Genomic DNA, 14189 nt, shown 5'->3' on the forward strand with positions numbered 1-14189 from the left:
TTTTATTGCATGCTTGACTGATCGAGTACTAATGTATGCAAGGGAGTCGTTCTAGAGTACGTAACCTATTACCTTTTGACCCTGAAATAGAACGAACCCTTAGGAATATTCGAGCTAAGATCAAAACATTAGAATCATCCCTACCTCCTGAGATGGCTGAAGAACAACCCAAACTCCTGAGGGAGTACTTTACTCCCACCATTTACACTTCCCCATCTTGCATTCGATTACCTGAAGTAGCAGCGGTACAATATGAAATAAAGTCTAGTGTGATCCAAATGCTTCCATCTTTTTATGGGCTCACCAATGAAGACCCAAAAAAAACACCTAGATGAATTCCTTGAGATTTGCACCACTGTCAAGATTCAAAATTTCACTGATGATGCTTTAAAACTTAGGTTATTCCCCTTCTCCCTTAAAGATAGAGCCAAACAATGGCTGAATTCTTTAGAAGCTAACTCAATTCGTTCTTGGGATCAAATGCAACAAGAATTCCTTAAAAAATACTTTCCTATAGGAAGAACGAACCAGTTTAGACGTGCCATTACAAGCTTCTCCCAAACCGAGGGAGAAGAATTTCATGAAACTTGGGAGAGATTTCGGGACCTAATCCGTAAATGCCCTCATCATCAAATACCTAAGTGGCAGCTAGTGCAATGTTTCTATGACGGTTTGACGGAACGAAACCGTCAGATGATCGATGCTGCATGCGGGGGGACTTTCATGCTTCGAAATGAGCATGAAGCATGGCAATTATTTGAAAATCTTAATGAAAACTCCCTCCACCATGCTTCATGTTCTCGTCAAGCACCCCCGAATTTTCAAACAAAAGGGGCCATTTGTGAAATAAGTCATTCTATGGACCTGTCTAGCAAGGTAGATGCATTGTCCCATAAGATTGACCAACTAATGATAGGAGGACATGTCGTTAGCTCTTCCCAAGCACAAGTGTGTGCTATCTGTTCTAGCCCATCGCATCCAATTCCTGAGTGCTCCTCAGCACCCCAATATCCCGAACTCGTGCAAGAACACATCAATGCTGCCCAAACACAGCCCAGACCGGGTAATGATCCATTTTCCAATACATATAATCCGGGATGGCGGAATCATCCAAATTTTTCTTGGAGGCAGCAAGCTTCTAATACCTCCCAACCCTTCTCCCAAAATTTTCAAAACCCTCAGAATTTTCATCCCTACCGTCCCTCAACCCAATTTCAGCATCCTCCTCCTCCAACCCAAAGAAATACAGCCTTTGAGGAGAAGGTGTTGACTGCCCTTCAAGGTTTGGAGGCAAATACACAACTATTGCACTCTCACACACAATCAATTGCTAAGCTAGAATCCCAAATGGGTCAACTAGCCAATGCATTAAATAAACGAGAGGAAGGTAAGCTTCCAAGTCAACCAATGAGTAATCCAAGGGGACAATACGTGGCTCAAGAAACCCGACTAAATCATGAGCAAGCCAATGCTTTGACTACCCTAAGGAGTGATCGTATAATAGATAATAAGGTTGGGGGAGTAACAATAAGGAAGATGAAGAAGAGGAGAGGAATGTTTCACATGAAAACCCAAAACCTTCTTCAGCTAGTCCACCATCTGTCACAACCCATACTCCAAAGGCTCCATTTCCTGAAGCACTTAATGCACCCACTCCCTTTGGCAAGAAGGGAACTTCACTAGAAGAGATGATGGAGGTGTTCAAACAAGTTAAAATCAACCTTCCACTTCTTGATGCCATCAAACAAGTTCCCTCCTATGCCAAATTTCTCAAAGACCTTTGCACCCAAAAGCGAAAATCTAGGACACATGTGCCTAAAAAGGTCTTACTTACTGAACAGGTAAGTTCCATTCTCCAATACAACACCCCTCCAAAATTCAAAGATCCTGGCGCTCCCACTATTTCCTGTGTCATAGGAGATAACTCCATTGACCGAGCGCTCTTAGATCTAGGGGCAAGTGTGAATCTTCTACCCTATTCAGTCTATGAGAAATTTGGGTTAGGTGAATTAAAACCTACCTCGGTGTCCTTACAATTGGCTGATCGATCTGTGAAGATACCACGGGGGATGATTGAAGATGTTCTTGTCAAGGTAGACAAATTCTATTTTTCAGTAGATTTTATCGTCCTTGACATAGAACATGTGCCCAACCTAAAAAAACAAATCCCTGTGATTCTTGGTCGTTCCTTTTTAGCGACAGCCAATGCATGTATCAACTGTAGAACCGGGGCAATGGATATATCATTTGGGAACATGAAAATTAAGTTGAATGTGTTTCATGCCGCTGACCAACATGTGAGGAAAGACGAGTGTTGCCTAATTGATGAAATGGATGATCTTGTAGAGGAAGCCCTTTCCTATATCTTAGCAGATGACCCCTTAGAGGCATGTCTGGCCCATTTTGACATTGACAACTTTGATATAGATAAGGCCATAGAAGAAGTTAACATCATACTTGACAATCAATCTCCTGTGAGTTCCCTTCCTTGGAAGAGCCGACCTGAACCTCTTCCTCCCATTGCTAGCGTGCCACTTTGTCCTTCCATTGATTCACCACCTAAACTTGAGTTAAAGCCACTTCCAACAAATCTTAAGTATGCCTTTCTAGGACCAGAAGATAGCCTCCCTGTAATCATCGCAGCCAACTTATCTATTGAATAGGAGGGTAAACTTTTGAGGGTGCTAGAAGAGAATAAACATGCCATAGGATGGTCTGTAGCCAATTTGAAAGGGGTTGACCCCTCTGTTTGCATGCATCGAATTCATCTCGAAGATGATGCAAAGCCCACCCGAGAAATGCAAAGAAGACTCAATCCTAACATGAAGGAGGTAGTCAAGAAAGAAGTGGTGAAGTTATTAGATGCCGGAATCATTTATCCAATTTCTGATAGTAAGTGGGTGAGTCCGACACAAGTGGTACCCAAGAAATCAGGTATCACTGTGGTTGAGAATACGGAAGGAGAATTAATACAAACACGCACAACCACGGGTTGGCGCGTGTGCATTGACTATAGAAAACTTAACTCAATGACTAGGAAGGACCATTTTCCTCTACCTTTCATAGATCAAATTTTGGAACGGTTGGCTGGTCAAGGTTTTTACTGCTTCTTAGATGGTTATTCTGGATATAACCAAGTACCTGTCTACCCGGATGATCAAGAGAAAACCACCTTTACTTGCCCATTTGGGACATTTGCATATAGGAGAATGCCTTTTGGACTATGCAATGCACCCGCAACTTTTCAACGATGCATGATGGCCATTTTTTCAGATATGGTGGAAAACTTTCTAGAAGTGTTCATTGATGATTTCTTAGTTTTTGGCCTATCTTTTGATGATTGTCTAGACAATTTGACCTTAGTTTTGAAAAGATGTAAGGAGACCAACCTAGTACTAAGCTGGGAAAAGAGCCATTTTATGGTTCAAGAAGGCATAGTTTTAGGACACGTCGTGTCCAAGAGGGGCATTGAAGTAGATAAAGCCAAAGTCGATCATATTTCCAATCTTCCTCCACCAAAAACTGTGAAACAAATCCGATCATTCCTTGGCCATGCTGGTTTCTATCGTCGCTTCATTCAGGATTTCAGTAAGATTTCCAAATCCTTGTGCAATCTTCTTGCCAAGGACACTCCCTTTGTCTTTGATAAAACATGCGAGGAGGTATTTGAAAATCTTCGCTCGAAATTGACTACTGCACCTATCATACGGCCCCCTAATTGGACCCTTCCATTTGAACTAATGTGTGACGCATCCGACTATGCCATTGGGGCAGTTTTAGGGCAACGGCTAGATAAGGTACCTCATGTCATCTACTACGCTAGTAAAGCACTCTCAGATGCACAATTGAACTACACCACCACTGAGAAAGAATTGCTAGCTGTAGTATTCGCGCTAGACAAGTTTCGATCTTACCTATTAGGATCCAAGGTTACCGTATTCACTGATCATGCTGCCCTTCGACACCTTCTTGCAAAGAAGGATACCAAACCCCGTCTGATTCGATGGATTCTTTTACTACAAGAATTTGACCTAAAAATTCGTGACAAGAAAGGAACTGCAAATGTCGTAGCGGACCACTTATCTAGGATTCTTCTTGAGCCCTCTTGTAAAAATACCTCATCCTTACACGATTCTTTTCTAGATGAACAATTATTTGAGGTACAAAGAATAAAAACGCCATGGTTTGCAAACATAGTGAATTACCTTGCCATAGGACGAATTCCTGATGATTGGTCAACTCAAAATAAGAACCGATTCTTTTCACAAGTAAAGTTCTATTATTGGGATGATCCTGATTTATTCAAGTATTGTCCCGATCAAGTCATCCGTCGATGTGTCCCTGAATGTGAATTTCAAAGTATTCTTTCATTCTGCCATTCACAAGCTTGTGGGGGACATTTTGGGGTAGAAAAACTGCAGCAAAAGTTTTACAAAGTGGATTTTATTGGCCCACACTTTTCAAAGATGCCCATAACTTTTGCCAAACTTGTGAACGGTGCCAACGAATGGGTACCATCTCTCGTAGAGATATGATGCCTCTCAATCCTATTTTAATTGTAGAAATCTTTGATGTCTGGGGTATTGACTTCATGGCCCTTTCCCACCATCCTTTGGTTTCAAATATATTCTGGTAGGGGTAGATTATGTTTCAAAATGGGTAGAAGCTGTCGCCACTAAAACTAATGACCACAAGGTTGTGATTAAATTTTTACATGAAAACATCTTTTGTCGTTTTGGTGCACCCCGAGCCATTATCAGTGATGGGGGATCTCATTTTTGCAACCGATCTTTCGAGGCTTTGGTTCGCAAATATAACATCACCCACAAAGTTGCTACCCCATACCATCCCCAAACGAGTGGACAAGTCGAGGTGTCCAATAGAGAGTTAAAACACATCTTAGAGAAAACGGTACGTTCCGATAGAAAAGATTGGTCTCAAAGGATAAATGATGCACTCTGGGCTTACCGTACCGCCTACAAAACTCCTATTGGCATGTCTCCCTACCGATTAGTTTTTGGAAAAGCTTGTCACTTACCGGTAGAACTTGAACATAGAGCTTTCTGGGCTATAAAAAAGTTTAACTTAGACATGGCAGTAGCTGGTCCTAACCGAAAACTCCAACTAAGTGAACTTGAAGAATTGCGCAATGAGGCCTATGAAAATGCTAAAATTTATAAAGCAAGAACTAAGGCTTTTCATGATAAAAATATTAACCGTAAGTCCTTCGAACCTGGTCAAAAGGTTTGGCTGTTCAATTCCAAGTTGCGACTCTTCCTGGGTAAACTTTGCTCTAGGTGGGATGGACCATTCATAGTGAAAAAGGTTTCTCCTTATGGTGCAGTAGAGATCCAACACCTCAATGGTGGACATGTTTTAAAAGTCAATGGCCAAAGATTAAAACCTTATGTAGACTGTGTTGCCGACGGGCAATTGATCGAATACCTTAATTTAACGAACCCTGTTTATCAAAATAATTAAGGACCCACTGTGTCTGGCTGAAGACAATAAACTTAGCGCTTAATGGGAGGCAACCCAATTCTCTTAGATTATTTCTTAACATTGAGGACAATGTTAGGTTTAGGTTTGGGGGTATTCATCTTGATTTTCATCAAAAAAAAAAATAAAAATAAAATAAAATAATAGTAATAATAAAAAAATCATCTTTTTTTTAAAAAAAATAAAAATAAAAATATTTTTTTAAAAAAATGTGTTTATTTCCATTTTTTATATAAAATAATAATAATAAAAAAGTTGTTGTTTAAAAAAAAAAACTAATTTATATACATTTATGCGAGAATGATAAACACACATGGTATATAAAATCTAAAAAGCCCAATGACTAGTGGGAAGTAATACAAATTTAAGTTCTTTTTATTAAGTCTCTCTTAGGGAGTTGTAAGCTAATTAATACTTTGGAATTTCACTACACACTGGCCGACTCTTCTAAGGTCTAGGCTCGACATTATGTTGAGAGTATGGTAGCAACCTTGGACCCTGATGAATCATACTTATCTAATCCAAAAAAAAAAATCATCAATAATAATGGATTTAGTCAGGAACATCGAAAAGGGCTACCTATTGTCAAAGGTCAAGTGGGCTTGTGATGAGGACTCCGAGCATAAGTCCGTAGGGGAGTCTTGATGCCCGACACCTTATGCCAACTGGTGTGAGAGTTGTCGACTGATTGCTCGTTACACGGAGAAATCACCACAAGAGTAAAAGTGCACAATTTATATATCTTTCTTAAAAAAAGAAAAGAAAAAAAAAGAAAAAAATGCTGTATTGATCGAAAAGACAATAGTGTGAAAGCCGTCGTTGTAAAAATTCGAGTAAACTGGAATATTACAGATAAAGCCCGTGAGGTACTAAAGTAAACATCCACAACTCTCGAAATCCTGCAGATAAGATGATTTTGAATCAGTGAGTAGGTTCCTTCGACCAATCCTTGGAAACTACTGGTATTAGCAATATTTTGGAGATCCGAACTCTTAGCTTGGGTACGGTCCAGATTTCACCGAGCACTCCAGTATAAATAAGTCTTACAACTCCCTAAAAGGAAACTTAATGACTTTAACTTAGATTGGGCTGACTTAGTAAATAAAACCGTGTGTGCTTTGAAATTCTTATCATTTATGTATCTTAGATAATAATAATAATAATAAAAGAGAGTTTTTGAAAATCTTAGCTAGTATGCATTTGGAATTCGATTTTCACTTCATAGATCAATCGATCTAATAAAAAAATAATAAAAAAATAAAAAATAAAAAAAATATAATAATAATAAATAATAATAAAAAAAATGATGATTTATTGAAGTTTGTGGGTATCTTCACTGAAAACTCTCACGAGACTATAACTCGTCCACTAGGGTAACCTAGGGGTTTAAAGCCATGTTGCATATGGTAAATGCAATCGCGATGCCTGCGAAAGTGAGTTAGAGTTTTTCTTTTCTAATTTTATTTTGCTCGAGGACTAGCAAAACATAGGTTTGGGGGTGTGATAAGTGCTGATTAATCTATAATTTAATATTCTTTTTCCAGCACTTATCAATGTTCTTAAACGGATAACTACTTGTTTTACCATGAAATCGAATAATCATTGAAATAAATTTAAATTATGGTAAGAAGTAAATAATACTTTTCTTAAAACAGACTCTGAATTTGTCTCTCTTCGGGTAGAGATCTTCCATAAAAATATATAAGGAGGAGATTGTGTTGACCCGATTTATTAACCTGATGGAGTTGTAATCAAGCTAAGGGTATAATTAAATGGGCTTTGGTCCTGGTTAGATTGAAAGTTATAATATTTGATTAACCCTTTTATTAAGTCACGGTCTGATCTGGTTGAGTTCAATCTGAAGCGGTTCAGCAAGAATTAAATTTAAATGACATTTGGGCTCGAGAACAAGTTTAAGCAAATCAACGATCATGACCCACCTCAAATCCAAAGCCAATTCCCAACCAATTCCTTATCTGCCTTCATATAAAATTTTTAATTTAAAAAAAATAATAAAAATATATATATATAATATAATAAAAATTAAATATCCACGATTCACTGTTCATATGAACAGTGTTTTCACTGTGGTCGTCACCCAATGGATGATCCGACCCGGCCTCAACTCCTTCTCCACCTCCTGCTGATGGAAAGGTTCTCGTTCTTGCTGCGGCAGGAAGATGAGCTTGCTGAAGGGACACGCCGCTGCACTTGGGCTCAATCTCCTTTGGCTCAGGTGCTGATAAGTGGCTCGACCTTTGGCTGAATGTGGTCCAACCTTACCTGCAATTGACTTGAAGTGGGCGAGCTTAAGTGTGGCTGAATTAGCCTGCTGGGTTGACCCAAGGTTCAGCACTAAGAGGCTGAACTTCAGGCGCCTAATCCTCCTCTACTTGGTTCTGATTTGGATTAGTCAGTCTTCGCCTGCTGAATAGGATCCAATCCTTGGCTGCTGCTTGGTTGGGTTCAAACACAAGTCACACAGGTTACTTCAGAAATTCAGGTGCCCCAAATTGAGCATCACGGCCGAAATTTGCTCCTCCCTCCCGTTCCAGCCACGAGTTCCACGCGACGGATCCACGTTTTCAACATCTTCCATGATCTCAGCCTTCGTGATTCACCCATCCAGGCGTCCGCCCTCCCCTTCCGCCCGTGATCCAGTCCTTTCCGTCCGACTGCAAGCGTGATCCCGACGTCCCAACCTCATCCAGCGCCTCCGTTTTCATCCGGATCCAATCCCAGCAGCCATAGCCAGATTCTCCGCACGTTCCCCTTTCTCCCGCGATGCATCCAGCCAGGCATTTTCCGCATTCAAGCACCTGTGGCATCGTCGTCGTCCCCGGGTGTTCCGCCTGTGACCATTCCTCCGTCGATCCCGCAGCCAGCCATTTTCCACATCAGCCCGTTCCAGCAGCATCCAACGACCACACCAGCCACCAGCATCTGCGAATCTCGTCCCGGAATCACAGCATCCGCACCATGATCTTCAGCCCCTCTCCCGTCGTCCCAGCGATCTTTCAGCAACCGCGTCCGCATGCCAATCTTCCGCCCGAAATCCAGCCATGGATTGACGCCTTCCGCCCTCTCCACGCTTGCTGGGGACCTATAAAAGGAGGCCATCGTCCGGTGGCAAAAGGGGGGGAGCTCGGGAGCGCGGTGGAGGAGCTCGGCGGGGAGAAAAAGAAAAAAAACAGGGGAGATCCCCTGTTTCGGTGAAGAAAGAAGAAGAAGAAACCGAGCGGGAGAGATAAAAAAATAAAAAAAGAGAGAAAGGAGGGGGGGGGGGGAAGAGAAGAGTTTTGGATATTTTGGGAATTATGGGAGGTGATCAATTTCATTTGAAGATGGGAGTTCATCCGGAAGCCATGCTCGGCTAAACATCTAGTCTAGGGCTGGATGAAGCCCTAGCAATGTATCAGGGCAATTGTAGTTCTTTTTTTTATTATTATTTTGGAGCTTATTTAAATTCTTATTTTCAATGAAATATTTCTTCATGATATTTAAATTTTGAGCATGCTAGTTACTAATCATGTTTGCTAAAGTAGTCTAAGATGATCCATGCCTAGGAAGATGAAGTGTGCTGCATCCTAGATTAGTATACTTAGGTAGACACTTCATGCTACACCGAAGATGGATCTTCCTAACACTCTTTATGCTTTTATTTTAAAAGGCTTGTAGCCAAAATTGCATGCCTCTCCAAAAGATAAAATTAAGAACACAATCATTGATGCAATGCTATGTGGTGGATTCCAAACCCTAGATCTATTTACTTTGATAAAATTTCAATTCGTACTCATAGATTAATTTAGTTGAATCAAGTTAGCAAATCCTTCTTTTTGATTCATTATTAAAGAAAAATAACTAGTCTCCAATCCCTGTGGACCGACACCCGTAATCACTATCCTACAGGATACGTGCTATTGCGTGGTTTTATTTTCAAAATTGAAAGAACCGATCAGTAAAAAGGGGATAACTCATAATTTTTCTGCACCTAGGACTCCACAACAAAATGGAGTGGTAGAAAGAAAGAATAGAACCCTAGAAGAAATGGCTAGGACCATGTTGTGTGAAAGTGATCTCCCAAAGTACTTTTGGGCTGAAGCTATTAACACATCATGTTATATTCTAAATAGAGTTTTGTTGAGACCAATTATAAAGAAAACACCTTATGAACTTTGGAGAGATAGAAAATCCAAAGTAAACTACTTTCATGTTTTTGGTTGTAGGTGTTTCATTCATAATAATGGTAAAGATAACTTGGCAAATTTGATTCCAAATCTGATGAAGGTATCTTTTTGGGATACTCTACATCAAGTAGGGCATATAGAGTCTTCAACAAAAGAACTCTTGTTGTTGAAGAATCTATTCATGTTATTTTTGATGAGACTAATGATGCTTCTTCTAGCAAGAGAGTAGCTTTTGATGATGATGCAGGGATACTTGAAGAATAGCTGGATGACATGACCTTACAAGAGGAAGAACCGAAGCAAATTGAAGAGACTTCAACAAGCAAAGAGATAATTGCTAATCATGAGCTTACAAGAGCTTGGAGGTATGATTACGGTCATCCTAAAGAGTTAATCTTAGATGATACATCTCAACCTGTTAAAACTAAAGCTTCTCTTAGAAACTTAAATAATCATCTTGTATTTATGTCACATTTAGAACCCAAAAACATCGAAGAAGCTGAAGATGATGTAAATTGGATAAATGCTATGCAAGAGGAACTTAACCAATTTACAAGAAACAATGTAGGAAACTTAGTTGAAAGACCCTCTGAATACTCAATAATTGGAACTAAGTGGGTGTACAAAAATAAGCTTGATGAAGATGGAGTTATGATTAGGAATAAGGCTAGATTAGTAGCAAAGGGATATAATCAAGAAGAAGGTATATACTTTGATGAGACCTTTGTTCCTGTGGCTAGACTTGAGGCAATCAGATTACTACTAGCTTTTGCATGTTATAAAGATTTCAAATTATTTCAAATGGATGTAAAAAGTGCTTTCTTAAATGGGTATATTAATGAGGAGGTTTATGTAGAACAACCTCCTGGTTTTGAAAATCATCAATACCCCAACCATGTTTACAAATTAAATAAAGCATTTTATGGTCTAAAATAAGCCCCTAGAGCATGGTATGAAAGACTTAGCAAATTTCTATTAGATCATGAATTCTCTAGAGGGAATGTTGATACAACCTTGTTTTTGAAAAAGAAAAGCAAAGATATGTTAATAGTGCAGATTTATGTAGATGATATTATTTTCGGTGCTGCTAACAATCGCCTTTACAAAAAGTTTGCTGATTTAATGCAAAGTAAATTTGAGATGAGCATGATGGGAGAGCTGAACTACTTCCTCGGACTTCAAATCAAACAATCTAAGGAAGGAATTTTCATCAATCAAGCTAAGTACATCAACGAGATGCTAAAGAAATTTGATATGGATGGAAACAAGTCAATCGGCACCCTGATGAGCTCATCATGCAAACTAGACAAAGATGAATCAGGTAAGTCAGTAGATCAAAAGCTGTATAGAGGTATGATCGGTTCATTATTATATCTTACAGCAAGTAGACTTGATATCATGTTTAGTGTATGCATGTGTGCTAGGTATCAATCTAATCCTAAGGAATCACACCTAATTGCAGTTAAAAGAATTTTTAAGTATCTAATAGGAACAAAAGATATAGAATTATGGTACTCTAAAGAATCAAGCAAAGACTTAATAGGGTACACTGATTCTGACTTCGCTGGTTGTAAACTTAATAGAAAAAGCACCAGCGGGTCATGTCAATTCTTAGGAGAAAACATAATTTCATGGTTTAGCAAGAAACAAAACTCGGTTGCATTATCTACGGCGGAAGCCGAATATGCTGCTGCCAGGACTTGTTGTGCACAAATTCTATGGATCAAACAATAATTGGAAGATTATGGTATTAAGCAAACTAATATTCCCATAAACTGTGATAATACAAGTGCCCTAAATCTAACTAAAAATCCAATTCAGCACTCAAGAACCAAACACATTGAGATAAGACATCACTTCATAAGAGATCATGTGTTAAATGGTGATGTGATGCTTAAGTTTGTTTGTACTTATGATCAACTTGCTGATATCTTCACAAAATCCTTGAGTGAAGATCGATTTTGTATTCTAAGAAGAGGCTTAGGAGTGATTGATCTATTTCTTTGATTCTTTTCTCTCATTCATTGATTTTGATCATTAATTTATATTTTATATAGTATCCCACACCAATGATCATCAAATCATTCCTTAAGCTCTAAAGATTACCTTCTCTCTTTCTTTTGGGATGATTCTGACTGAGACTTTGGTTTGTACCAGTGTTCGAGTCGACTCGGATAATTCTAAGAGTCGACTCGTTCGTGAGTCGACTCGCGAATTTTCAAGAGTCGACTCGAGGTCGGAAATCAATCTTTTAACCCTAACCGAATCGACATTTCCTCAAATGCTCTCTTTGGCCGTCACTGTCCCAAAACTCCTCGAGTCGTCCCCCACTGTCGTCTCGGCCTCCTTCCTTCGTTCTTTCTCCTATTTTCTTCCCGTTTCACGTCATTCCCTCCTTGGGTAGCTCGGAATGTGTCCTAGGAAAGCCACCGTGTCTCGCCGGAAGAGACCTCTCATTGCGAGCGGCACCGAGAGACGATCCAAGGTGAGGAACGAACCGGTAAGATCATCTCCTCCGGTTTCCTCTCCGTCTCGGTCGGTTCCCTCGCGCTCGTGTGCCGGGAGAGTCGTCTCAACCGGGAGGTGATGACCCAAGGATTGATTTAAAGATTGATTTTGATGATCACAAAACCTTGAAGTATAATTACTAATGTTTGTGTTGCAAGAAGAAAGATATTTATTTTGCTAGAAACATAACAAGTTGGAAGAACACAAGAAGGCCTCCAAAGCTCTCAAGAAAAGTTGGAAGAAAGCTACAATTTATTGGCCCAAGTCTCAAGTTCAAAGGATTCAATTTAGAAGAGCAAGTTTTAAGAAAAATTCAAAGGAAAGGCACTCGAGTCGACTCCTACAGTTCCGAGTCGACTCCAGGGAGTAACAGACAGAAAGACAGAAAAGATATTTTGGACCCTGAGAGGCGAGTCGACTCCTAAAGAACTCGAGTCGACTCCAATAGCTGGCAAGTCAACTCCTAAGGAAAATAAGGCAAAAGTCAGAGAGCGATTTTCGACCCTGAGATTCGAGTCGACTCCTGTAGAACGCGAGTCGACTCCAATGGTTGGCAGGTCGACTCTAAAAAAGCGAGAGTCGACTCTCAGTGGAACACAAAGAAAAAATCAGAGGGCAGTTTTCGAACTCTGATATTCGAGTCGACTCCCAGACATCTCGAGTCGACTCCAAGGCAGCGCTACACCAAGATGGCAGAAGGCTGTGTTTCGAAAACTGAGAGCCGAGTCGACTCCGGAACAATTTGAGTCGACTCCAAGACCAGACAAGCCAAAAATACAGAGGATCAGTTTTCGGGCTCTGAGAGCCGAGTCGACTCCAGTTTGGTCCGAGTCGACTCTAGGACAAAGCAAGCACATTAATTCAAATTTGGAACAGTGGCCGAGTCGTCTCCAGTAAAACACGAGTCGACTCCTACAACAGGCGAGTCGACTCCTGATCGCGCGAGTCGACTCCGATCCCAACGGTAATATTGTCAGGAAGTGCAGACTGTGTCCAACGGCTCTATTTTTGTCTCTAACGGCTATATTCTTGTTTCCACGCCATCTAAAGCTATAAAAACAAGAAGAGAGCTAGGGGAGAATAGAGGGAAGTGGGAGAGAACATTTAGGAAAGAGATTTCAAAGAGATTACAAGGAAAATCTCCCATAAGCACAAAAGGGCCACTCAAAGTGAAATAGAGAGAAGAAGAGCATCCAAGTGCATCCCAAAGCTTCCTCTCCATCCGTGTGCTGCCTCGGTGATCCTCTACTTCGTGCCAAATCAGAAGAGGGTCAAGTAAAGAAGAAGCCGAGCTCCTTCATCTTCAAAACTCGTTTGAGGGCTTCTCTTTACTCTATTTGTTTATATTGTTATATTTGCTTGTTTAAGAAGCTTTGATTTGTTTTAAACTTTGTTTTTAATATCTTGTAACTTGATTCAATCAAGGGATTGAATCAAGGGGTTAAGGTTTGTTGGTGAGCCAAAAGGAAAACCAACGGTGAGAGGTTTGTTGGTGAGCCTAGGTCGAAACCAACGGTGAAAGGGTTTGATTGTGATCCCGGAAAAACAATCGGGGTGGTTCTAGTCGGTGAGCCTGGAAAAACCGACCGAGTTCGTTGTGCGCTCGTAAAACAACAAGTTGGGTTGTGAGCTTGTAAAACAACCGGCTGTAATCTGTAGGATTATAGTGAAATTCCCAAGAGGTCTTGGGGAGTGGATGTAGGTGCTGGGGTGCACCGAACCACTATATGTTTGTTGTGTTTGTAATGCCTCTTGTCATTGTCTAACTAACACACTTACTTACTTAGATAAATTGCTTGCTTTATTGTTATCCGCGCATCCTTTAGTTGCAAGCATATTCAATCAAGTCACATTCTATACATCAAACTGTTGACTTTCACTGTGCATCCATACAATTTAGCATAATTAATCAAAAACTTTCAGAAGTAGGTTAAAAGTTTTAAAAGACCCAATTCACCCCCCCCCCCCTCTTGGGTTGTATCTACTGGGCAACAA

General features: G+C 40.2%; 1 non-coding gene across 1 annotated transcript; it reads right to left on the minus strand.

Moving 5' to 3' along the window:
- Window positions 1-529: 529 nt before the first annotated feature.
- On the minus strand, window positions 530-635 carry LOC149752700 (small nucleolar RNA R71). Its single transcript, XR_016397653.1, has one exon. It is a non-coding gene; the product is annotated as a small nucleolar RNA R71 (small nucleolar RNA).
- Window positions 636-14189: the final 13554 nt, after the last annotated feature.

The sequence above is a fragment of the Phoenix dactylifera genome, chromosome 10 (assembly GCF_051530095.1).
Source record: "Phoenix dactylifera cultivar Ajwa chromosome 10, Ajwa_hap1_PhDact_Kaust_v1.1, whole genome shotgun sequence".
NCBI classification, from domain to species: domain Eukaryota; kingdom Viridiplantae; phylum Streptophyta; class Magnoliopsida; order Arecales; family Arecaceae; genus Phoenix; species Phoenix dactylifera.